The following is a 26,708-nucleotide window of genomic DNA, read 5'->3' on the forward strand; positions in this document are numbered from 1 at the left end:
GCTCTGCCTCCCTGAACACCCGCACGTACCAGACTGTCCTTCTGGGGGAATAGTTCACTGTTCGTTCTTGCATCCAACCAGGACTCTAAATAAATTCCACAGCTTTTAGTGAGTCCTAGTATCTTCTATGGGTCAAATATCCCAACCTTTATTCTGCAAAGTTGTCTTGTCACTTGGGCTCCTGATACATGGATGTGGGTCACAGGGTCACCTTGTCGAGTTCTGTGAAAAACTTCTTATGGATTTTAATGCTGTTGCCTTTAAATGTATAGGTTACTTTGGGGGGAACTGCCATCTTTATGATAGTCAATCTTCCCATCAGTTAACATTTTTTTTATTTTTTAGCGTTTATTTATTTTTGAGACAGAGACAGTGTGAGCAGGGGAGGGGCAGAGAGAGAGGGAGAACAGAATCCGACGCAGGCTCCAGGTTCTGAGCTGTCAGCCCAGAGCCCGATGGGGGGGCTCGAACCCATGAACCGTGAGATCATGACCTGAGCTGAAGTCAGTCGCTCAACCGGCTGAGCCACCCAGGCGCGCCCCCGCTCAGTTAATATTACATCTATTTTATGTATCTCAGTAGATTTTTCAGTTTGCTCTTTAATATTTTGAGCAATTTTGGTGACATTTTTCCCTACATACTTCATTCGTGTTATAAGTGAAATTGGAATTTTAACTTCCGTTTTCTAATTGTTTGATGCTGGTGTGTGTGTGCATTCGTGTGTGTGTGTGTGTGTGTGTGCATATGCATTTGTCTTATATCCAGCAACCTTGCTGAACTCCCATATTAGTTTTAAGAGTCTATCCGTGGTTTCTGGGCTTTCCAGTGGACACAACCAAACCAGCCCAAGAGTTTGTTTGAGCCCCAAATATTCCTCCCCTTCCTACCCAGGTTCTGAAGCAACTGAAAACTAAGTCAAAATCCAAGCAGCCATAGGTCATAATATCAGCTCTATTTGAGAAAATGCTACTATTAGAGATATATTATATATGCGGACAAGTGGGCTTCCCAGTTTTAACCCCCAAGTCAGCACATTTGCCTACCTGATGACCAGCAGAACACAGAGAACTCGGGAAAGGCCCAGGGACCCACACAAAGGGGGAAGGATGAGAGCCCGGCCGTGCTGAGGTTGGGGGTCCCGGCAAACCAGCGACGCAGAGCCCTTGTACAATTCCACCGTCTTCCTCCAACCTGTCAGGATGGTTACGTGCTATTTAATGTCATCCTAAGTCTAGGAAATTCTGGGTTGCAAGTTCCTAGAACGAAGTTTACCATTTGTGTTGTACGACTCCAGTTTCAAGGTAAATATGAGAGTATGTAACTTGTACAGGCAAATCCCTGAAGTTACACAACGTGGGTCTCGCTCTTACATGCTTACGTATTTCGTTCCTACAGCAGTGAAGTTCTACAGGACCGACCTCAAGGCTCTCGTTCCACACCCCTCCCAGCACCCCAACAAGGACAGAAGGAAGGAGAGCTGCGGACCCCCGTCTTTCCCCCTCCATGTCCTGGTTCTCAGGGTTATTGGAACAGCCAATGCAGGGGACTCACAAGAACTCGCCAGCTCGCAGAAAAGAAGGGTGCCTCTCGGGGAAGCCTCCCCATGTACTGGGCTAGAGACGGAGCACATCACCCTGAACCCCACCATTGCAGGCGCCCAGACCCTGTGCTCCGGGGGCCTTGTGATGGCTGCATGTGAAGGGGGAGGCCAGCGGCAGAACAGACACACGATGAGCCTCCTCTGTTCACACTCCATCCAGCGGACAGAGCCCAAGGCCATGGACGAGACTGTTAAGCATCACAAGACAACAGCAGAGAGCACTGGGCCCGCTGGATAGGACACGTGCCCCTGAGGGGGGGTCCTGGCTCCAGTGTCATCAGTCACCTCATCACAGCCTCCCCCCAGGGGGGCCAGGCCTGGGGCCACAAAGGGATATGAAGAAAGGAGTGTTAGGTAACTGAGTTCAAGCTACATGGAAGGAAAGGTTTTCGGGGGGAGGCGGAGAAGAAATTGGTATAAAAGAGAAAAGATGTCTCCCTAACAAATACTGAGTTCAAATTCTAATCTTGTATTTGGGGGTTGTCTTTCAGCAACCCTGTGCCCCCCGGGAGCCCCGGCACCAGGTAAACGGCAACCAGAAGGCAGGAGGAAAGACGTCAGAAAGCACTCCGTTCTGTTGTAAAGAAAGTTCCTCTAGTGTCTCGCAATTTTTGTGTGACTCTTGCTGGAAAGGCTATATTAGGTTAAGAAAATGTTCTTTTCTTCCCTGCATACACACACATACTGTTGCAAAATGGTGTGAAGCGTTAGTATTTTGGGAGATAGTTGTTTTTCTCTCATTTAATCTGTTAATACAGCCAATCACACACAAAAAATTGTTCATTGTGAAACCAATCGCACATTCATGGAATGAACAATGTTGGTGGTGAGGTTTGTTTGGGCTCACACTTTAAATCACTTTGTTGTGGAAACTTTTAGCCGTAAGATTTCTGGAACGCCCATCACACAGTTTCAACTTGTATGAATTCATGACGGTCCTTTCCCTCTACCCCCGACCCTCATTCCCACCGCCCATCCCCACCCCAGATCAGAGGTTTTTGCAAAATTCGGACGGGAAATCGTTAAAATTTGTTTAGTGCATTGCTACAATCAGTTTGCTAACCTTCTGTGGAGGGTTGTATCCTATGTTCATAAACGAGATTGGTCTATAAAATTCTCTTCTTGTACAAGGCATATGGGGATGGCTTACCAAAGCTCTACCGGCTGATTAAAGGTGCCGTGAAGGTTTCCCTTTTGTTAGATCCTGATGACCACATGTGAAAGTCAGGAATCACCTGTTCATTAAATGTTTGGTCAACGCTACCTGAATAAGCGTCTGGCCGTGGACGGGTTTTGTGGATTTTGAACATTTATTCTTTTTCCTTAACGCTTGGAAGTCTCATCATATGGCCATGAGTCTTTGAGTCATCTTGCAAATCTGCACTGTGCTGGAACCTCTTCCATTTCCTCTCAGGTTTAAAGCTTTTGGTTACATCAATCTGCTCACGATTATCCCTGAAGCTTTGGCACACGGTTGCTGTGCAGGTGGCATTGTTTGTTCCTGCTCTCCCTGGTTTTTATCCCAGGTCAGCCTTGCCGAGGTGTTAACAATGTGCCTCATTTTGCCAAATACATTTTTTCTTTCTAATTTGTTTGTCTAGCCCATGTTGCCAGAGGTGTGTTAATATAATTTGGCTTTCACCTGTCGTACTGACACTGTGCACTCGATGTTTCCTCCATACTCCAGCCCATCCGTGTCTATGCTCCTGTCTGTGATTCCCTTCTTTTCGTTTTCTTTGGGGAGAGGGTGTGGTTCCGAGGGCTGCGCTCAGCTAAGCAGTCTCACAACCAAGTTAGCGAAGCCCTACGACCTGGATCTGCAGTGTTTGTGTGGGCACGAGCTGGTAAATGTTTGCAGTTTCCAGGAGACTATGCTTTCTTCTCTGGCTTGTGAGTTATTTAGAAGGTCTTTAAGGGGAGCCGGGGGACTCAGTTAAGCATCCGACTTCGGCTCCAGTCGCGATCTCATAGGTCGTGAGTTCGAGCCCTGCGTCGGGCTCTGTGCTGAGGGCCCCGGAGCCTGGAACCTGCTTCGGATTCTGTGTCTCCCTCTCTCTCTGCCCCTCCCCCCCACACACCTTCTCTCTCAAAAATAAATAAACCTTAAGAAACCTTTTTTAAAAAAGAAGGTCTTTAACGGCTTCCGGTCTTTCAGTTATTCCTTCCGACTCACTGTGGGGTCGATGAATCTAGACCCCGTGCGGACGGTTCTTTTCGCTCTGTTATTTGCACTTCCTGTTTCTCGGGATCCATCGTTACCTTCTTGGGTCAGTCTGGGGTGTTTGTTGTTGGCTTGTTGTTGGCTGGGGTGCTTGTTGGGTCAGTCTGGGGTTTTTGTTGTTGTGCTTCTCCTTACCATTTCCGCATCTTTCTGCAACGTCCGTCCGGCCTGGCGCATCGCCTCCAGCCCGTCGGGCTTTGTATTTTCCTCACAGATTCACATCATTCACTTTCAACCCATCTCTGGTGTGTCTCGTTCCTCGTATTACAAGGTCTAGTTGGATTCCCTGACAGGTACTGGGTTTATTTGAATTTTTCCAATATCGAAATTTGCTCACTATCATACTTTTTCTTTATTTTACCCCACTTTTAAAAATTTCCTCTCATTCTATGTACTAGTTGGAAAGGTATGGAATATTTTCATTTTTTCTTAGCGAGCAGGGGAGGGACAGAGAGAGAGAGAGAGAGAGAGAATCCCAAGCAGGTTCCACGCTGTCAGCACAGAGCCCCACGTGGGGCTCGAACCTACGAACTGTGAAATCATGACCTGAGATGACATCAGGAGTCAGATGCTTAATTGAGCCACCTGGGCGCCCCGGAAAGGTACATATTTTTAAACGTAATTTCTTTTTTTTTTTTTTTTTTTTTTTTGGATTTTTAAATATAATCTCTATCAGTGGTCGTGCTTCATACTTTGACTCGCACAACAAAGTTTGGATTTACCAGCTGTGTTTCCTCCCCTGTGATGCAGATACCACAGAGCGCGTAGGCTCCATGCCCTCCTTGTCTGATCGGCCGTGCACTACTCGCTGGGTCTTAGCTGCGTCTTGCCGCAGCCTCGGCCGTGGCCTGTTACGACTGCCGCTGTGACGTCCCTCAGCATCGTGTGCAGAACCACGTTTACAGCTCCTGGGACCAAAGTCGCTGTGCTCTCCTTCCCTCTGGTTTTATTTTTCTTCTTCTTTAAGAGCAACTTTTAGAAGCTCTTCCTTTGAGGGCTCAAGGTCTCATTCTGGGCCTGAAATTTTCCTGATGTGGCTGTCGCTCTGAAATGGCGCTTTGGCTGGGAACAGCCTTGGACGGACAGCGGCATCCCCGAGACGCTCAACGTCACCTCCCGGGTCCTGCTGTCCTGGTCACAGCTCCTTCATCTTATGTTATGTGTGAGCGTGCCTTACAAGCGATAGCACCCGGTGATTGTGTAAAATAATAACACTGCTTGTAAAGGAAGACGCCTCAGACTTCATGAACTACGGCGTTAGCGACGAACGGGCTGTGGCCTGTTCCGCTGTCGCAGGCCATCTCTCGTCTCCCTCCCTCTCCCCCCTTGTCTTTGCAAGTATTTCTTTCCTTGTCTTCCTTTCCTTCTCTCCTTTCATTCTTCCCACACATTCATAGTTTCTGAAGATCCCTGCCGTGCATTTAAATTTACAAAACGTCCGCCCCCAGAAATTCTGTGTCCGCAGCAGAAAGGCCCTTTCTCTCGTTCTGCCTTTTGCAAGAACGTTACCATGTTCCGTGGGCGGAAATTTGGGGCTGGGTGATTCTCCGCTGTCGGGACGGTCAGCAGACTCCCAGGCCTCCACTCCCAGACGCCGCGGCCCCCCACAGCTGTGACACTGTGTCCGCAGACTCCCCCCCAGAGAGCCAGTGCACTGGACCACACTCTGCACTCACTGAACCGGGGCCCCGGCGCCCCAACGGCGTCCATTCCTGGGCGCTAAGTGTGTGCTCAGCGCACGCTCTCCAGTGACGGGCACAGGTCATACGTGCGTCCAGGAGCGCGTCTGTAGGAAGAATGTTCCCTGTTTCCCTTAGCTTGTGACTCACCTGCCTTAGCTTGTGACCGGAGGCTTCTCGTTTCCAAAAATGGGGGGTGAAAAACAGAAGTAAACGCCATTTTCAAATGTCTTCTTGCAACCTAATTCTTTCGAGAAAATTCTCCCACTTTTCCCAAAGACTTCTTCCGGGCTGTCTTCGTCGTGCCGTCGGGTTTCCTACCGCTCCATCCACGTTTCCGGGACACGGGACCTCGGAGAGCAGAGTCCGTGGCAGAGGTGCGGAGGGCGGGCTCACCCACAGCCACGAAGGGGAGCAGGGCCACAGCGCCCAGGCTGGGGCCGCCCCTCACCGCACGCCGGCGTGAGCCACGGCTGGGTTTGGATGGACGGGCTTTTTGTCGGCGAGAGTCACTAGTGTGCAGACTGGCGTTTCAGATCTGCACACAGGAAAAGGGCATTTGCTTGTGTACCAGACGCATCAAAATCAAGGAGAGGATAAGCGGAAATTAGCTCCAGATGAACAGACATGACTAAAATGCAGAAGGAAGTAAAGTTGAGTACGGAAGACAACTCGGAAGCAATTGCAATCTCCACCACCCGTGCGTCTATCTATGCGTCTGCGTCCCTCTCCACTTTGACAGGAAAAGCAAGAGAGCTGACAGGTCACTTGAGAGCCTCCGTGAAATCAGCCCAAGCCCTTCAGTTCAAAGGTCACCATCAGGGAGCTGCCCGACTCCCTAACCCTCTCGCGTTTCCAGGGAGCCTATGTTTAAGGCAAACAGAAGGACGGGACCCAGGGGCTGGGGGATGATGGATGTGTTTACGGGACTCCTGATCCCCGCCTGGCCCTGCGGGTGGAGGTCACAGCTGCGAAGGTGATTTCATAAGGCCCCTCCCTGCGGTGACCTGCCCTCACCCCCTTCCCACCCACACCAAGTCATGTCCTGGCACATCTGTCCTGGGAGCCCTCGTGGGCGAGGCGCGTGGGGACGCCACGCTGGACGGCCGGCTGCACTCCCCAGGCCTCAGGTTATAAGATACAAGTTTGTCTTCCTCTGTCAGCTGCTGACCCGGGGCCAAGGATAAGGCAGCACTGAGTGTCCGTCTTCAGGAATAAATGTCCCTGCAGCAGGGGCGGGCGTGTGGGATAAGAGGCAGGTGAAGGACTGGGTGCCCAGGCCTGGGGGGGCGGCCGGGCCACATGGCCCAGCGGTGACAGCGCTGGTGTCCCGGGTCATTCTCTGGGCTGTTTCTCCAACTGCCTGGAACGGCTCCAATGGCCAACAGCTGTGTGCGAGGCCACGCCAGGGACTGACCCACGGCAGTCACAAAAACAAGTTGTGTCAACCCAAAAATGTGTGACGTTTTAAGAAAAACATCTACGGGCAAGTGATTGTCCCCACAGTGTTCATGCTTCTTGTTCTCAAGCATTTTAATGTGTTTTTCTCTCCCCAACCTCCTTCAGCACCGGCTTCACCCACGGCCAGAGGCATCGCTTGTAACTTCCAAAGCAGTGTTTTGTTTAAAAAAAAAAAATTTTTTTTTTTTTTTTTTTTTTTTTTGCTGTTATTTTATTTTTGAGAGAGAGACAGAGCGTGAGTGGGTTAGGGGCACAGAGAGAAGGAGACACAGAATCCGAAGCAGGCTCCGGGCTCCGAGCCGTCAGCCCAGAGCCCGACGCGGGGCTCGAACCCGCGAACCGTGAGATCATGACCTGGGCCGAACTTGGACAAACAGACTGAGCCCCACAGGCACCACCAAAGCAGGACCCTAAACCTTGCGGTGGAACAAGGGTATCAGAGGCAGAACCTGGGAAGGAGGGGCCAGACCCAGCTGGCGTGCATGACCCCCACCTGCTGGGGACGGGCAGGGGCTCGTAGGTCTGACCCAGGAGGGGTCCGAGACCAGCCGGGCCCGCAGGGTGGACATTGCCAAGTCCCTTAACTTTGCACACGCTCATCTTCCTGGTTCAGAAAACGAAGATGGTGGCCGTTTGGACACAACTGATAAAAGACAGCGGGCCTGTCGCCCACGAAGTGAGGATCTGTTGCCGCCCACCCTGGTTTGTATGTGCAAAGCCCCAGGTTTCCAGACCCGCGTGTATAGATGCTGTCCCCGGTGTTTGTCATTTGTGCACCGAAATAACAAAACGCTCGCAGGACAGTTTATCCCCCCAAACAAATACGGTTTCCAACATTGAGTCAAGGACGAGGTTTTACAAACCCCTGTGCTCGTCTTCTGCATCAGGTAACAATGAGGGGCTTGTTGTTTGGTGGACGGCACCCTTGTGAGGGTTTCGCGCTTAGCAGGGTGCTGGTTGGTGCAGGAGCCCAGCCCCCGGGGGCGCTGTCCTGCCTTTCTGATCCGCGCAGGGACGCTTTTGAACTGGCAGAGGTTTGCCTGAAAGGCCCAGCTATGTTCCGTCTGGTTGTTTTCAGAGCCGACTGGGAAAGAGATCCGTGTAGATCGGGTGCCGAGAAAGCGGTAGGAGCGCCTGGTTTCACTTTCTAACCCATTCAGCTTGGTCTGGAGAAGCGGTTTCCTCTCTGGGTGGGGCACCGAGGACCTGAACGCCCGCTGTGTCCCGACACAGGTGCCCAGGCCCCTGCGGGGGATCCGCGTGAGGGAGACTGGAGGGGGTGAGAGGGGTGGCACCCTCCCGCGGCCCCAGGACGGAAGCGGGAGCCGGGATGCACCCTGGGGCCGTCCAGAGCGGGGCTCCGGACCCCCAGGGACCCCCGCCCCCCACCCCAGGCCTGCACTCTGTCACATGTCGGTCCAGCGTACAGAGCTCTCAGCCTTCCTTCTCCCCAGAGGAGAAACGGGGGCCGCTATGGACTGAGGGGGGCGGGATGAGGGGACCCAGCCTGAGCCCGGGGGGCACGAAATCCCACCCAGTTAAAACCTGCTGCCTGAGAGCCCGCAGCCACTCTGCCGTGCGGAGGAACAGCCTGAACCCAAACCCATCGTCCCTCCCCCCGAGTCACCACCAGAATCTGCTGGGTCGGGCGGGCAGCCTGGCAGGGGACATTCGGGCACATTTCCGGGCCGTGTGCTCCGACTGGCCTCAGGGGACATCAGGGGAGCAAGAGGTAGACTGTCTCCACGTCCGCCTCGGCGGGGGGGGGGGGGGGGGGGGGGGGGGCGCTGCTTGAACTGGGCTGAGAGAGCGGCTTGTCGCTTGTGTTTATTCTGTGTAGCACCTGCTGCTGGCGGGGAGGGGGGTCATTTGGCTCCACAAAATACAACATGTCACGCGTGATGGGTCCACCTTTCGGGATGTTATCTCGCCTACAAACCCAGCAAACTGAATCCCACGCTTAGCATTTCTACCTGTGGCTGAAGAGGTCTTGGGTCTCTGGGAGTTTCTTGTAGACAACGGTGCCCACCCTGCCAGGGTGGAGATTTCTGCTGTTCTGAGAAAAGGTCCCTCCTGTTGGGTGTCGGGGCCTGGCAGTGGGCTCTGGGATGGGACGTCCGTCCCTCTTCTGCTCCTCCAGTGTCTTCCCCTCCACACTCCGGGGACCCGCGGGAGGGGGCGGTCTTCACGGTCAGTGCCGTGACGACAGAGGGGCGGGACGCGGCCGTGGCTAATCACAAGGGCCTCGCCAGGACCTGGGCCTCGAGCAAGCGACCCGACCCCAGGTGCAGCCGGGACGAGAGGTGTCCTCCTCGGTCATCTCCGATTAGTGGGCCTTACAAAGGGAAAGAAGGTTGGCAAGGTGAAAATCAGCACACGGGTCAGCCAAAGTTATGAGATATTAGGAATCCAAATCAGTAACCTGGAGACCAACGAAGTGCGCCTCAGATGCCCCGGGTAATGGACGAGTTAACAGGTTTGGCCTTTTCGTGACATGGGATACTCAGACGATCCAGATGCTACAAAGTTAATTCGACCAGGACGGCAAACGAGACGCAAACAGATACAAGAAATCACGGTAAAATTGAGACTCACCTATTTAATATCCTGCGTAAGTAGATCTGGGCTTCATTTCTGTACACGGCTCCTACTCTTAGGTTAAAAGGCAAAGTATGGGGCGCCTGGGTGGCGCAGTCGGTTAAGCGTCCGACTTCAGCTGGGTCACGATCTCACGGTCCGTGAGTTCGACCCCCGCGTCGGGCTCTGGGCTGATGGCTCGGAGCCTGGAGCCTGTTTCCGATTCTGTGTCTCCCTCTCTCTCTGCCCCTCCCCCGTTCATGCTCTGTCTCTCTCTGTCCCAAAAATAAATAAAAAACGTTGAAAAAAAATTAAAAAAAAAAAAGGCAAAGTAAATAGTAATCTTTGAAGCGTCTATCGCACATAACACAAATCTTTGGTAACTGCTCTGATGCTCAAAGGCAGAGAAACATGGAAGTGAACTGTTCGATTCCTCGAGGGGCTCAGTTCACCACTGGATTTATTTTACTGTAACTCATCCAGTGTGGATTATCCCTGACTACATAACCTTTCAAAATTAGGGTCTCGTGATATCATCACCAAAAGGCTTTGAAATGTCTCCGGGATTTCTGTCATTTGGATCCCGAAAAGCCTGCACTAGCCTTGACCCACGTCATTCCCTCCTGTCACGTGCCCACCGAGTTCACACACGCTCTTATCCCCGAGCCCTGGAGGCTCTCATGGCAAAAGGGAAACACCCAGCAGCTCTTTATAGTGACCTCTCAGGTCTAAGCACAGCCACAGAGAGCAGGAGGGGGACCTGGGGACTGCGGGGACCCCAAGACTGTGTTATAGGAGACCCCGAACTGTATTGAGGGGACCCAGGTCTGTAGTCTAGGAGGCTCAGGGACTAATATAATAGGGGACGATGGGACTGTGGGGACCCAGGGGCTGTATTATAGGGGACCCAGGGCTGTACTATAGGGACCCCACAGACTGTAGGGCCCCCAGGACTAGAGCAGCCGTGAAAGCCCCTCATCCTTGGAGTGTCTACAGTTATATCTACACTGTAAGGAGAAGAACGTTCGTCCATGAAGCCGGCCAGCAGACCCGACTTGGCAGTGAGTGCCTGTCCTCTGAAATCCAGTCTGTCCTCGGGTCCAAGCACATTGCCCCTCCCCCACCCGCGGAGGTGCCCCCGCAGGGCAGAAGGTCCTGGCTTGTGTGGTGTAAACGCAGCCCAGGCAAGTCTGAGGCTCTCAGCTGCAAACAGCCGGCAGCGAGGGACAGTCCCCTGATGCAGAGCGCCCTGCGGGAGGGGCTTCAGCTAGGGTCCCGAGACCCCGCGTCTGGCACCTGTTTGCGGACCCTGCCCAGTTTAGACTCTCGCAGAGATTAAGATTTCTAAAGTTAAACAGTCGATTGAGCAGGATCGGGTTTGGCCCATCGTATACGTTAAAGATTAATTGCGACCCAGAAGGACAAACATTCTGCAGTGCAGCTGGGGGCCGTGCGGTGGGGGGTCCTCACACACTTCCTGGAGGTGCCCGCCCGCTGGTGCCCATCCAGTCCGCTCCAGGCCTGCGCTCAGGGGCTGGGGCTACTTTCCCAGGAGAGCCGGCGGTGGTGGGGTCTCTGACGGGAGAATGTCATCATCCTCTGCTCCACGTGGCCCTCGGCCATCAGAGCGGGAGGGCGCAGGGTGAGGGGGGCTGACCGGCTCTGGCCCGGACAGGACTCCTTCACGGCAACCCCCTCCCCCCAACCACTGAGAACGCTCCAGAGCCGTGCAGCTTTGTGCTGCAGGACGAGACCGCCACCCCCAGGCTGGCTGTGCAGGGGAGCCTCCCGCCGCCCGGGATCAGAGTTTGGAGCCAAGACCATCAATGGAGGGGAGAGAGAGAGAGGAGGGGCCCCCACGGTGCCATGTTTCTTCTCCCTTTGGATTCGCGGAGACAGCTGGATGCAAATAAAACCCCAGAGAGCGAGTTCCATGCTGAAGGACGCCCAGAAAGGGGGAAGGCCGGCAGCGGGGGCCCCAGGGCCAGGCTCCCGGTGCGGCCACTGCCCTTCCCGGGGCTGTGACCCCACCGCACCCTGATGCCCCGCCCAACCAAGGCCGAGGCCTGGGGACACGGCTGGCGCACGGCAGCGGCCCGAACGGGGACCCCACGCCCCCCCAGTCGCCCCCCATCTGGCGCACCCTCTAATTTTCAGTGGGGTTTCCTCGTTCCAGAAGCCGCGGTGGGGGGTCCCCAAGCCCCAGGCACGGGACCCTGGCATCCGCCCAGAGCGGCTCGGCAGGGCACGGCCCCTCGAACGCGGCTCGTGCCTCACCTCTTTGGGCTGCAAAATCCCTCCCGGCTAGGAGCAGTCCACACAAAAGAGCGTGGATGTCGGTGGAACGGTGTGGGTGGAAAATGAGAGAAAGTAGAGAAAAGGCCGTGCGAATTACACCCGGCATGTATCGGTTGCAGGCAGGCCCGCGAAGAAAGAAGTCGTAATTGCAAAAATGTCTAAACTGTTATTATATAAATAAGGGATTTCCAGGAACTGTCTTCTTCCTCTTCAGAGCTGCACGGACTTGCTAATTTGACACAAAAGCCTCGTTGGGAGGCTTAACGCACGCTTGGTAATGGGTCTCAGCTCGTCCGGAAATTCAACACACAGTTTCTCGTCACCACACCCCACCTGGCACGTAACAAATAGTGAATCTCACCTAACGCATTAAGACAAATGAGGGTAAATTAAGCTTTGTGCATGGGAGGGTCTCATACGTTTCTTTTTTAAAAGTGTGCCCGATAAAATGAGAAATCTTGGTGCTAGAAAGGCCTGGAAGGCACCGGCCTCACGCGTCCCCACACTGACTGGGGGCCAGCCCCGGCAGCAGGTGCAGCCATCTCTGTAGTTGGGTCTCTCGTCAGCCCGGCCGGTGGAACAGAGATGCTCCCGGGTGTCCCTGTGGCTCGCAGACAGGGGCCACCTTGAAATCCTCCCAATGGCAAAGTAGCAGCTGTGGAAGGCGGCCGGCCACCCTTGTGGGGATCGGGTTGTGCGGCTTCTGGAGGAGAGCAGAGGGGGCTGGGGGCCCCGACCCCGGTCCCCCCATCCCGGCCAGAGTCACACAAAGCCCAGTGGGCCTCCTCCATTCTGACTCCGTAACAAAGTTTTAACAGAATAATCTGCACCCAGAGAGGGTGACGGTGGCCAAACACGAGGGGTTGAAGGGTAGCAGGGGAGAGGAACAGGGTCACGTATCCTCACACGGACCCCTGGTGTCCTCCCGTGTCCCCAGCCCCCCCACCCGGACTCCCCAGCTTCCGTGAGCTTGTCCCCAGGCAGCGTGTCTGCACCGAGAGATGGCTGCTGGGGGCCTGGCCCCTCCCCCCAGCCCGAGCCCGCACCCCTCCCGGCCCTGCCCCCTTGTTGCACACCTGCGCCCACAAAGTATTTCAGTCCTCAAAGTCAGACGAAGCGCCCTCTCCTTTGTTTCAGTTTGCATCTCCGTAATGATTAATCAAGTTGGGTGCCCTTTCCTGTAGTTAGTGGCTGTTTGGATACTTCACGATGGTTCAGCCCAAGGGCGGGCTGTGGCCAGCGTTTTCTCAGGTCAATACCGGCATGTGACATCCCTCAAGGAGCTAACGCCTGCGACCAAGGCCCGCCCGCAACACAGGGACCCTCCACCCCTCCCGCGTCCCCTGCCCTCCTCCGCTGCATCTGCCGTGACCCCCCTCCCGCCCTCCTCCCTCGTCTCCCAAAGTCAACAGGGTCTGGAGTGTCCGGAGGTGAGGACTGTTTCAGGGTCTCAGTTAATGGGAATTCTCTGCCTCCAGAAAAAAAGGACAAGCTACAACACAGAGGTGCAGGGAGGCCGTGGGTGCTGAACGGAGGACACATCTGGGGGAGAACGTGGGCCCCACATTCATCCTCCTCCTCTGTGCAGTCACTCGGGAAGGACAGGGCGCAGCTCCCAGCCCTCCCCTGCTCCCGTAGGCCCGCACCCGCCCCGAGAGCCCAGGCCGTCCTGCCCAGCGTCCTTCCAGATGCTTCCTTCCACAGCGTTTGGGTAAATGTAGCAATCCTTCCGCTAACAGATGCACCAGAGCCTAAGTAAGCTGGGAGGGCACAGGAACAGGGGAATTCAGACACCCCCCCCCCCCCGCCAGCTGCTGTATCACATGGATATTTTCTCATTCACTTGAGGTAGGAAGTTCTAGAACGTTCCTACAGACCAGTTCCTACAGGCGCAAATGAGAGGATTCCAGGACCGGGGAGATTCAGAACACGACAAACTGAGAGCCGGTGGGGATGAATGGAAGCAGTGCACAGAAGAGGGCAGCGGTCCGACCCCCGTGGGCGCAAGGCTGCCCTGCGCCGCCTGGACAGCCGTCCCCTCCGGTTTCCTGCTCACACGCGCCCCCAGCTGTCCCCCAGGTCATCCTCAGAGAGGGGCACACGGCCGCGGGGGGACCCACAACATGACCAGAGAGCACCGGAGTCCTCACGTCCGGGGTGCCGGGCTTTGGGAGAACCGGCCGCTAACCCAAGGATCTGGATGGTTATGTTAAATCCAAAGGAGCACTGGAGAAGATGAGTTTTTTTGTATGAAAGTGTCTTGTTTTCTCACGTCAGCAGTTTGGGGAGCCCTACATCCCTTCTTCCCGAAGTGACTTAGCGTCTCTGTAATAACACCTAACGGCCCATATTGGGTAGAGAGTCAAGGACAGTACCCTTCATCAGCTCCGTGGAACATTCCACGAGTTTACAACTGTCACCCTAAGGGATTTCAGGGTCTCACACGCACACATCTGGATGCTAACAATGAGCAGAGGGCAAGGTTACCTTTAGCGCCTCCAGAGAGCAGTGCTGGATGGGGTGGAAGAAATAAAAAGTGTTGTTAAAGTGGAGAGCACCTGACGGAAAATATGTCGTAAAGTTCAGTTTGTGAGTTGCAAAAAAAAAAGTCTTAAAGTTCAGTTTGTGAGTTGCAAAAAAAAAAAAAAGTTGTAAAGTTCAGTTTGTGAGTTGCAAAAAAAAAAAAAAGTCGTAAAGTTCAGTTTGTGAGTTGCAAAAAAAAAATGTATGTTTCGAAAATGTGCTGCTGTTCTCCAAGCGTGACTCCGCGGATCCAACCTCCTCGGCCAAAGGGCGTGAGCGCCTCCGGATCCCCCTGCAGTCTGTGCACGGAGAAGCTCTGTTTCTAAATGTAGCTGCGGGAACAGCAGCTTTTCTGAAGCTAAGCCAACACTCGTTTGCTCCATTACAAGAGATGTGAGTAAATGACAGTTTGTATATCAGGCTTTCTTTTCAGTGGTGGCAGGCTTATTTGGTTTTCATAATGCCTCAGGAACAGGGGACTGCCCTGTGGGTACCACGCTCCCCAACACCTAAGCCTGTGGGTCACAGGCATCAGCGAGCCTCGCCCGGGCGGGGGTGGATCACGCCCTGGAGCCCGGGGTTCCCCACGGTCACTGCCTGAGGGCCCCCCCTGCAGCCGCACCTGACGCCCCGGCTGTGCATCTGGAAATGAGCCTCTGGGGGCCTTGTGAGGTCGGTCAGGCCCCAAAGCCTGAGACCGTGAGGACCGAAGACCGGACGGGACACAGGCCCGGACGGCATTGGCACAACTCAGCACGGACGATATGGACTTCTGTCACTTGGAAAGCGGCGGGGAGCTCGGCGTCTGGGTTTTTCTCCGCGTCTGCCGCCCAGCCCTGTGTGTACGTGACATACTTCTCAGTGCAAGGAAATCAAGGGCCCACATCGCGACGTGATAACTCACCCAAGACATTTCTTAAGAGATTTTTATTCTCACCTTACACCCCACCGGTCACACCTGCCAACTGGGGAGCTGCACCTAAATGCGGAATCCGCGCGTGAGCTGGGCCCTGTATGCTGACAAAGGGCACACTGTGCTCACCCCGGGGGCCTCTTGGGAGGAACTAACGTCTGCCGTGGAGGCTCAACGTGTCAGTGAGTGTCGGGATGGGAGAGGGTCTCGCCCCCGCCTGGTGACGGCAGACCCGGGGCTGGCGACCGTCGGCCCACCAGCCCCGCGAAGAGGGGAGCTTGGCAGGACGACGCTGCCACTCCAGCCCAGGTTAAGTGTTAAGACTTGTGTGAACTCTTAGAGGCTCCCGGGGAATAAATAAATAAGAGCCTCTCAAGTTTCCCCCCGGGGAGAAAGCAATGCGCCCTGGGAGGGAGGTCGCTGAAGGTCAAGAGGAATCAGGGAAAAGCCTTTCCGTGGGGCCTGCAAATGTTTGTGCTAAATAAACATTTTAAAAGTCCAAGATCCCGAGAGCAGCCATCGGCCTCCTTTCTGAGGACCAATTAGCCTCTGTCGTCTACAATTTGTTCAGCAGGGCGTGGCCTTTCCAGACTCCATCAGGGCCGGGAGACAGAAGTTAATGAGCCGACCGAGAGTCCACTCCCAGCGACAGGCCACGCGGGGTCACACGGAATGCCTTCGTGAGACGATTCCCTGCAAGGGTGCAGACAAGGAGAATTCTAAAGAGGGAAGCTGGATTTTTCAGGTGAGATTTTCCTTGGAGCTCAAGAGAAGGCTCGCGATCACGGTAATTTATTTAAAGTCAGCCGTAACTTTTTACGTTAGGACAAATTACCTTCATGTGTGAAATGCCCTGTGTTTTGAGAGTTGCGCCTGTTTTAAAGGGTTCCCAAGCCCTCCGGCTCTGCCCTCCAGCGGGGCCCTGGGTTATTCAGCCACTGTGGCCGCGAGGATTCGGTGGCTCGAGGTGCCCGGAGGCGAGGCGGCCTGGCGCTGTCCCTGCAGGTGATTCCTCCACCCACCTCCTCTGCAGACACGTGGATGGCGAGCGGCGGGGACCAGCGTCACCCGGCTCGGCGCCCTGACCTCAGCAGTGCCCAGATTCCCCAGGCGGGGAGGGCCCACACCCCTCGCCCGCCACCTGCATGGACAGAGCCCCGCTGCTTGCAAAGGGCCCGCGCGACGGCACGTGCTCCCCTGGTGACCCGACGGCACCAGGCGCTGACATTTCCTGCCGAGCCCCTCAGACCTCCCAGAGGAGGCGGTCGCTTCATTCAGAAGCTTTCCCTCTTTCTGGAGCCCTACTATCTGCAGATGAGGGTCCGAGGCCTTTGAGTAGAGGTCAAAACGCATTTTGGTGGCTGCCCCTCAGAACACGGAGTTATTTGTTACTTTTTATTGTAAGTAGAAACAGGGGAATGAAGTTTCCCATGAAGGGCAGCTGGTTTTGCAAAACACGCGTGGAGTGCACATATTTATGTGGGAACTGACAGCAGACGAGGTCAAGTGCGTGAAAACAGATGAAAATCGCGGATGGGTAGGAGGCCGAGGAAGCCGCCACACCCACCACCACGTCCACCATCACCGTGGCGGCTTGCGGCAAGGCCACGCTCGGGAGGAGAGCAGAGGCACCCAGCACAGACAGCCCTCGGCCCTTCCGGGGTAACGTGTCCCTCCAGGCCCGCCCCCACCGGCCCCCGTTCCCTCGGGCCCCTGCACGCCCAGCACATGCCGGGTGACAGGCCTGGCCCCTCGCTGATGGGGCCGGGAGGTGTGTGGGCGCCCAGAGCCACCTGGCCGTGGCCGGAGGGGGAGAGCCCCCGAGCGAGGGCTGCGTGGGCCCTGCTGTCCCGAGAGCCTGGTTCTGACGTCTGTTTACACGTCAGGAGCTGCCTCACCTGCAGGAGTGAAGTCCGTCCGTCCAACGGGCATCACAGGAAGGGGGGAGAGGTGGTCTGTAAAGACAGGTGATGGGCTCCCGCTCTGGGGACAGAAGGACGCTCGGGCCCCCCGGGCCCCCGTCCGACGGCGTCTCCCCCTTCCACTCCTCTCCCCACCGGCCCGCAGCAGCCCTGCAGCCCCCGCTCCACACGACCCCACGGCCCTTCCCTCCACCTCCCACGGCCAGCCTTCCTGTGTGCTCAGGGCGGAAGTTCCTGAGAGCCTGGCTGGCCCAGCGAGCATTCCTGGGACGAGGGACGAGCAGGGGGCATCTTGGATCAAAGGACACCCCTCGAGCTGATCAGAGTCAGTGGGGAAGCAGCGTCCAGTGCTTTGGGGCAAGAGACTCTGGAAGAAGTCTTGTACAAATATCAAAACATCAGACAGAATAGATGCACCGGCCGGATGTTATTGTCAATCTTGATGAGAATAGAGGAGGAATTTTAAGTGGGTCACATTAGTATATGATAGAGTCCTCACCTGGTGAGGCTGGGCGGGGATTTGATGGTCTGAGCCAACCGCCCGTGATCACTTGAGACATCTGGGGTCACGGCGGGGACTTGTCTGAGGAGCCACAGCAGGCTCGCACCAGAACCGGAGGGAGCCTCACGCCCTCGATGGATAACCCGGAGGCTGCCCTCCACTACCGACAGCCGGCCTGTGGGGATGCAGAGGCTTCCGACATTCCGTCAGCTGTCCGCGTAGGACTCCTGGGATGAAAATCATCATTTAGGGTTTTCTTAATCACCAATAATGAAAGTTAACAAAGTGGCAATATGGAATTGTGATGGGTAATTTTGCGTCAACTTGACTGAGCCAAAGATATCCAGGTGGCCAGTAGAGTGCCTGGTGTCTTTGTGAGGGTGTGTTCCAGAAAGTTGACCGCGTAAGGAAGAGGGTCTCGTCTGTGCCCATGGACCTCATCCAACCTTTTGAGGGCCTGCACACAACGAAACACAGAGGAGGGGCGAACCCACCGAGACGCCCCCGTCTCCGGCCTGTGGGCACCAGTGCTCTGATTCTCTGGCCTGACTCAGACCAGGACTGACACCAGGCTCCCCCCGTGCTCAGGCGCTGGGGCTCAGACTGAAACCCACCACTGGCACCCCCGGGTCTCTGGCTTGCAGGGGGCAGATCGTGGGACTTCTCAGCCTCCGTAACCATGAGCCAGTTCCTGTAATAAGTCTCCCTTATGTACCTTCACATAGGTCTCTCCAGACAACATGAGAACAGCCCCATGTTACCCAAAACCCTATAAAATGTAAACGTACAAATAACCGCATGTTAAGGCACAAAGAACACTTGGGGAGCTGATACAATTAAATGGTTCTATTGGACTGTAGAAAGTATCGTTATCTCACATCGCTTCTGCTCTTGTCTGTCTCTGGGCCGCTAACAAAGTCCACTCTCCTTCCCAGCAGGAAGGCTGTTCCAGAATGCAGAAAGGAGGCGTGCAAACTCACAGCCCCAGCGCTGCCGGGCGCGTGTTCCCTCACTTGGGGGCGCCCGTCTGCGAATGCGGTCAATGCCGGTAACCACCTCGAAGACCGTCGTGTTGATAACCTGGCACGTACGTGTCACTTGGTGTGTAGAAAGTTAAGACCTAAATGACGTTGAGTTCCCACTGTTTAGGATACGCTCGCCTTCAGTGCGGGGGACGGTCATCTGTGGGCATTCAGTAATCTTGTGCTCACACTTGCCATCAGAGACATCAGAGACTCAAAGAGCTCATGTTTGAGGCCTAAGACGTTTTCACTTAAAATTCACTCACCCTTTTGTGTTTGTCATCATGACACTTTGGCATGGTCACTGGGCGACTTTTATCTTCCACATTGGCGTAGCCCTCCAGTGTGGGACAGGCTGTCTCTCTGTGCCCGCTCCCCTTTGCAGCCTGTCAGGAGGGGACAGGGCAGGGCAGCCAGGGGTGCACCCCCGCCCCTGGGCAGGGCTCGGGGGCGGCTGGGGACCCGGTTGTCCCAGGGGCCTGGGCGACAGAGACCCCTGCCTGGTGTCGGATTCACAGAGCAGCGCGCCCTGCTATGAGCTCAGACCCCTAGATGTGGGACACCCTCCGGGGCGAGTTTAGAGAGAGCCTCTGTCATCATCGATGCTCCGTGTTTCACACAAGAACGTCCCTCCCCACAGTGGTCGCCTGTAAGGTCCCCACCTGTAAGTGCCTGGAGGTGCCCCTGAGGGACATGCCCTGCGGTGCCGGGGGGACCCTTCTCTGTGTCGCACCGGCTCCCCTCCCTCCACCCCCGACCACTCAGGCCTCCCAGGGCGCTCTGGGCTGGCGTGGGGCTTGGGTTGCAGCCCAGACACGCTGGGACACTTCTAGAGAAGCGTGGACAGAGTGCTGTCGGCACCCACGGGGCCGCCTGGGGAGGAGCAGAGGACGGGAGGTGCGGCGATGATTTCCAGCCTCGGGGACGCTTGGCTTAAACGGACCCTGGGAAATGAGAGCTTGTGGGCGACACAACCAGCAAGTGCCTGTGCTGTGTTTCGGGGCCGTGTCTGTGCTCTTTCCCAAGACCCAACCCTCTCGGGGCAGACGTCGGGAAAGAAGCGAGTCCACGGTGCTCAGCGGTGCTGGTCCTGCCCAATCGGGAACTGGACAGACCGGGGGTCCCAGAGACGCCTTTAGGTAAACGCCTGATGAGGTGGGGCTGGTTTCGGTCCGTGGGGGCTGCCGTGACGTCTGCCGTTCCTTCTCCGCCGGCTCAGGGTGTGCGTCAGGAACGCCTACAACCCACCAAGGAAGAATTAACAGAATAACGTTCTGGAGGATTTTTCTGGAACCAGAGCTCAGGTGCCCTTCGGGGGACCCAGATCCTTACTGATCCTACAAGTTCTGGTTGGGTTAAGGGTTGTGTTATGTGTTCAGCCAGGGTCCAGGCTGAGTCTGAACCAGGACCCTGGGGGTGCTGGAGTCGCTCACACAGTGTTACGTTTCATCCTGGGCTGTATGTCCTGCTCGCCTGCCGTAGAGGACGTGTGTGGTCAGACGGCCCCACATCCCTCCTTCAGGAAACCGGTCCTCCCCTCCCCTCCCCTCCTCTCCCCTCCCCTGCCCAGGGCTGCGCCCTGGTGCAGCCTCCAAGATGGCCGGCCGGCACCCGCCCTGGCGCTCAGCTCGCCGGCTCCATCACAGCGGCCACAGCAGTGTGACCCGGGCTCGGGCTGCCGGGACCCCCTCCCCCAACCGTGCTGATGGCTGGAGTGAACTTGCTGGCAGAACTCAGGGTCTCTCGGACAGACATTTTCAGGATAAAGAAGAGAAACTTCTTTCCCTCGGGTCACTAATCTGGAATCATGTACACCAGAGTCATTAGTGACGCGGAAGGAAACTGAAGAATGAAGCCAGGCAGAGACTATATGAGAGAGGAATGGAGTGTGGGGAGGAAGCAGGGAGGAGGGGGAGCAGGGAGGAGGGAGACCGGGGAGGAGGGGGGAGGGGGAGGAGGGGAAAGGGAGGAGGAGGGAGGAGGAAGGAGGGGAGGAGGGGGGAAGGAGAGGAGGAGGGGAGAGGAGTGGAGGAGGAAATGGGAGGAGGGGAGGAGTGGGGGAAGGAGGGAGGGAAGGAGGGGAGGGGGGAAGGAGGGGAGGGGGAAGGAGGAAAGGAAGGGAGGAGGAGGAGAGGGAAGGGGGAGGAGGAGGGGGAGGAGGAGGAGGGGATAAAGGGAAGGCAGAGGGGAAGGGGGGAGGAGGAGGGGGAAAGGGGGAGGAGGAAGGAGGAGGAGGGGGGAAGGAGGGGAGAAGGGAGGGGAAGAGGGGAGGAGGGGGGGAAATGAGGAGGAGGAGGAAGAAGGGGGAAGAGGAAGAGGGGGGAGGAGGAAGGGTGGAGGAGGAGGGGAAGGGGAGGAGGATGAAGGGGAAGGGGGAACACTAGCGGAATGTTAACCTTCAGACTGCCTTTGGCCGCCTCTGCGGCCGTGTGTCTGTCTGCATGTAAAGCTTCCTGTCTGTGTCCCTGAGAAGTGGGCTGGGAGTGTGGGGTCTAGACGGCTCCAGGGAGTCCTTGGGTGTGGACGGACCAGGCCAGAGAGACCTGAGAAAGAGCAGGCTGAGAAGCTGGATTCTTTCCTCAAGCTTAGGGGATAAAGACAAACACTAAGAAATACTTGAATTACGAGTATGTGAACAAAAAGAAACATCCAGAATAATTGTTCCAAAGACAACTGAAGCTCATCTGTCTTAGTCTTAGGTCGTATGGAGATGAGTCAGCCTGGCTTGAAGCACAGGGTTGGGCGGGTGTCTTAGTCCAGGTTCCCTACAGAAGTAGAGGAACAGCAATCCCATCAAAACAACACCAGAATTCTTCACAGAACTAGAACAACAATCCCAAAATTTGTATGGAACCAGAAAAGACCCCGAAGGGCCAAAGCAATCTTGAAAAAGGAAACCAAAGCAGGAGGCATCGCAATCCCAGACTTCAAGCTATACTACAAAGCTGTAATCGTCAAGACAGTATGGTACTGGCACACGAACAGACACTCAGACCAATGGAACAGAATACAGAACCCAGAAATGGACCCACAAACGTATGGCCAACTAATCTTCGACAAAGCAGGAAAGAATATTCAATGGAATAAGGACAGTCTCTTCAGCAAATGGTGCTGGGAAAACTGGACAGGGACATGCAGAAGAATGAACCTGGACCGCTTTCTTACACCAGACACAAAAAGAAACTCAAAATGGATGAAAGACCTCAATGTAAGACAGGAAGCCATCAAAATCCTCGAGGAGAAAGCAGGCAAAAACCTCTCTGATCTTGGCCACAGCAACTTCTTACTCAACACGTCTCCAGAGGCAAGGGAAACAAAAGCAGAAATGAACTATTGGACCTCATCAAAATTAAGGAAACAATCAGCAAAACTAAAAGGCAACCGACAGAATGGGAGAAGATATTTGCAAATGACATATCAGATGAAGGGTTAGTATCCAAAATCTACAAAGAACTTATCAAACTCCAAACCCAAAAAACAAATAATCCAGTAAAGAAATGGGCAAAAGACATGAATAGACACTTCTCCAAAGAAGACATCTAGATGGCCAAACGACACATGAAAAAACACTCAACATCACTCATCGTCCGGGAAATACAAATCAAACCCACAAAGAGATACCACCTCACACCTGTCAGAATGGCTAACAACTCAGGCAACAACAGATGTTGACGAGGATGTAGAGAATCATCCTCTGACGAGGATGACGAGGATCTCTTTTGCACTGTTGGTGGGAATGCAAGCTGGTGCAGCCACTCTGGAAAACGGTATGGAGGTTCCTCAAAAAATTAAAAATAGAACTACCCTACGACCCAGCAATGGCACTACGAGGCATTTATCCACGGGATACAGGTGTGCCATTTCGAAGGGGCACACGCACCCCAGTGTTTATAGCAGCACTTTTGACAATAGCCAAAGTATGGAAAGAGCTCAAATGTCCATCGATGGATGAATGGATAAAGAAGGTGTGGCATATATATACAATGGAGTATTACTCAACAATCAAAAAGAATGAAATCTTGCCATTTGCAACTACGTGGATGGAACCGGAGGGTATTATGCTCAGTGAAATTGGTCAGAGAAAGACAAATATCATGTGACTTCACTCATATGAGGACTTTAAGAGACAAAACAGATGAACATAAGGGAAGGGAAGGAAAAATAATATAAAAACAGGGAGGAGAAAGGAAGAGACTCTTAAGTATGGAGAACAAACTGAGGGTTACAGGAGGGGTGGTGGGAGAGGGGATGGGCTAAATGGGTAAGGGGCATTAAGGAACCTACTCCTGAAATCGTTGCTGCACCATATGCGACCTAACCTGGATGTGAATTAAGAATAAAGATATAGGGGCGCCTGGGTGGCGCAGTCGGTTAAGCGCCCGACTTCAGCCAGGTCACGATCTCGCGGTCCGTGAGTTCGAGCCCCGCATCGGGCTCTGGGCTGATGGCTCAGAGCCTGGAGCCTGCTTCCGATTCTGTGTCTCCCTCTCTCTCTGCCCCTCCCCTGTTCATGCTCTGTCTCTCTCTGTCCCAAAAATAAGTAAACGTTAAAAAAAAAAAATTAATTAATCATTTTTAAAAAATAAAAATAAATTTAAAAAGTAACAACAGAGGTAGAGCCACTAGGATGGGCGGATAGAGGACTGACAGGGAGCTGGATGTTGAGAATGGATTATACGGAATTAGCCCACATAATTAGGGAGCCTGGTAAGTCCGGCGTCTACAGTGCGATCCGTCAGGCGGAGACCCCGGAAGGCCAGCGACACAGGGGCCGATCTGAAGACCGGGAAGCCAAGACGCAAGAGAGCAGATGGTAGGGGTCCGGTCTGTGGCTGGTCTGCTGGAGACCTTCCTCTTGCTCAGGGAGGCTGGTCTTCTGTCTTATTCAGGCCCTAACAGACTGGATGACGCTCGCCCACAGGACGAAGGGCAGCCTGCTTCGTCAGAGTCTACCCACCCTGAAATGTCGCTCTCAGGCAGAAACACGCCCAAGTGGAACACAACATTCGCCATCTCGGTCCACCCTTACCCACCTGGCCCCGAAACACACCCCCTTAAACCAAACCCAATCTCCGAAGAGTGCCAAGGCTCTAATCCCGCCTGACACGATCCCGGCCAACCTAACAGAGCTGCCCTGCGTGCAACCAAAAATGCACCGACCTTTACCCCAGATGGGTGTGTCACATCATCACTCCTCCCTTGAAACCCTGGGGCTGAAATACTGACATGAAGTTAATACACCAAATAAGAGAGGGAGAGAACAAGGATCTTTTATAACTATGCTTATTTACCTATTCTTGTAAAATATAAAGCATAGGTTTGTTTCACAGGTTACACACACAGCCCCAAGCATATCCATGAAAAACTCAGGAGCACCACACGTACAGCCCTCGTTCCCGTACCTGGTATTTAGAGCGCCCTTCGTCCGCCACATGTTCTGAGCTCTCTTCGCTTCAGCACTTCGGTCGGTCACGGTTCTCTGCCTGGTGGGGTGACCCAAACCTTCATTCCCAAAGGGTCTGGGCCATTGGTGGTCCTGCGTGGGATGGGATGTTGTGGTTTTCCACTGACATTCACACAGACGCTCTGTAGGGATCTCCCGAGCTCCACACGTGATCTCCCTCAGCTCCGTTGTAGAATCACAGTCCAACGTCCCCGCTGCAGTCAGCCCACACCCGCCAACACCGTAACCCCCGGTGCCTGTTGATTCACAGGCATGAGGCCTCCAAAGTGGCTGGGAGGCGGTCTTAGCATCCAGTTCAATGGAACCCTCTGCTCCATCTGGAACGAAGACCTCTTGGCCAGTAGAGCAAAGGTCTGGGAACAGGAAGCAGAAATCTGAGGGATGGGTCACTAAAGGTGGTAATGAGTGGTGTCACCCCATGGCCGGACAAACCCCGCCTTCCCCAAGCAAGCTCCAAAAACAAAGGCATAGCATTCAAGAGAAAGGTTATAGTGTATTCCCCTCCCGTGCTCGGGGACACAGAGGCGATGTCACGGATCGCTGGAGAAATTAACTTTGAGCTTCTTCCCAAGAAAGTGAGGAGATTCCACCTTTTAAGTACATGTCTAGTTATCTTACGAACTGAGACATTAACGTGTAGCTAAACACTGGAGGCCAGAAGCCGTAACTCCTCCTATGCCCTCGGTTTACAGACAGGGAAGCTGGGGATAATTGTCCTGCTCAGCGTCATGACATGTTGATGTCGGTGCCGGGGCCAGGACTCAGCACCCCTCACCCCCGTCGGAGAGCCCCAGTGAGAACTGCTGAATCGTGACCATTGTGCTTGACACGTGCTCCTTATGAAGAAGATTGAAAAGCCAGTTAAAAATCCACACGCAACCTCGATTCCCCCTTTTGTGTTTGTCGAGGAAACACGTCGAAGTTATTTTCAAGATGTAACAGCAGCTCCTGAGGTATCGGGACCCTGAACACTCCCTGACCTATATTATTATCTTGGCTGGGGGCTTGCTGCCCCACGTGTATTCTCACGTCGGCCCTCAGTGCCCTTCCTGTCCCGAGGGAAGGGAATGTGCTTCCCGAGCGGATGTGGGGAGCCGGTCACCAGGTTGCCAACGGCTGCCCGCGGTGTCACCCGGCCATATGCCTTGTCTCCTCACGGCGGCCGCATCCCCCGGACCCCGGGAGCCAGAGGGTGCTCTCTGATGGGGGACTTGGCTGTCACTCAGACCTGAGTGTGAGAGCACCCTCGTTCCCACCGGGACAGAAACACAGCCGCAGCCCGCAGTAACACACAGGAAGCCACCATCACGGCACCACGTTCCAGATGCTTCCGTGGGCAACTTCCGTGGCGATGGCAGGAGTAACTGCAAAGAGATCAAGACACGGCGAGTTTAAGGACCCTCCAGGATCTCCCCGCTAGACAGTGTCGAGGTAGCGCTCGAGTCCAGTTCTTTCAAACCTCAAATCTCAACGTTTTCTTCACTGCCTCTTGCATAATCACTATCTGAGCAGCCTCTGAGGTCCAAGCCAGGGGATGGCGGCATTGACGTCTTGTGCTTCCCTAAAAAGTCCAAGATGCCAACTTCATGTCTGGGAAGCGCCCCTTTAGGTCATAAAGACTAAAACCTGGGTGGCACCGCCATCATTCCCAGAGGCGCCCGCATTGTGTGGAGCGCAGGGGAGGGGACCCAACACCCACCGTCTGCGGGCACTTCTTTGCTCCAAAGAGCAAAGACGACTTTCGTCGTCACCAAATGGGAGGAGACAGTGCGGAGGACTCAGTCTTGCTTTGTTCCAGAGAGGATTAAGGTGACCTCAAGTTCAACCGAGTTCTGTAAGTTTGATATGAGGTGGAAACATTAAATAGTCATGACTATGAAATGTTAAAACGACCAGTAGAAATGATGCGACGAGGTCCACGACTTAAAGGAGAACGTGCCCCTCTCCTCTTGAAGAGCCATTTTCATTTTCATTTTCATTTCTTTTCTTCCAATTCAGAGTAGAGTTCACGCAGGGGGAGGGGCTTCAATTTTGTATCATCACAAAATAACACGCGAGCACTGTGGAAAGCGTAGAAGGTGCGTTAAACCCAGAAGGAGGAGACGGGGAGGCGAGGGGTGTGGAGGCATCTTAGTGTGGCTGTGCAGACGGCATGTGTGGCTGGCTCTCCAACAGCGGTGTGTGTGTGTTTACAAATGAGGCACCTGATGGTGAAGCCGTTTGAAACCGAGGTTTTCACGTAATAGACCTATCAACAACTTCTTCCCATAAAACACTGACTTTTGATCTGATAATTTGAAAACAGAGTTCCTGGTATGCTAGAAATAACCCAATACAATTTTTATATTAAAAAAAAATTTTAATGTTTATTCATGTTTTGAGAGAGAGAGACAGAGTGTGAACAGGGGAGGGGCAGAGAGAAAGAGAGAGAGAGAGAGAGAGAGAGAGAGAATTTGAAGCACGCTCCAGGCTCTGAGCTGTCAGCACAGAGCCTGACGCGGGGCTTGAACCCACGAGCTGTGAGAT

General features: G+C 54.5%; 3 long non-coding RNA genes across 3 annotated transcripts; 2 read left to right on the forward strand and 1 right to left on the reverse strand.

The window, feature by feature from the left end:
• The first annotated feature begins 487 nt into the window (after positions 1 to 487).
• On the forward strand, positions 488 to 2,556 carry LOC121013181 (uncharacterized). The gene is made up of 2 exons (XR_005782549.1): positions 488 to 1,954; positions 2,092 to 2,556. It is a non-coding gene; the product is annotated as an uncharacterized LOC121013181 (long non-coding RNA).
• A 4,728-nt stretch (positions 2,557 to 7,284) lies between these two features.
• LOC121013182 (uncharacterized) lies at positions 7,285 to 8,938 on the forward strand. The gene is made up of 2 exons (XR_005782550.1): positions 7,285 to 7,848; positions 8,040 to 8,938. It is a non-coding gene; the product is annotated as an uncharacterized LOC121013182 (long non-coding RNA).
• A 6,333-nt stretch (positions 8,939 to 15,271) lies between these two features.
• On the reverse strand, positions 15,272 to 26,504 carry LOC121013183 (uncharacterized). The gene is made up of 2 exons (XR_005782551.1): positions 24,121 to 26,504; positions 15,272 to 19,955 (listed from the first exon to the last, which is right to left on the reverse strand). It is a non-coding gene; the product is annotated as an uncharacterized LOC121013183 (long non-coding RNA).
• Between the last annotated feature and the right edge of the window lie 204 nt (positions 26,505 to 26,708).

This window comes from Herpailurus yagouaroundi, unplaced genomic scaffold (assembly GCF_014898765.1).
Source record: "Herpailurus yagouaroundi ecotype Mexico unplaced genomic scaffold, PumYag 198, whole genome shotgun sequence".
In the NCBI taxonomy this organism is placed as follows: domain Eukaryota; kingdom Metazoa; phylum Chordata; class Mammalia; order Carnivora; family Felidae; genus Herpailurus; species Herpailurus yagouaroundi.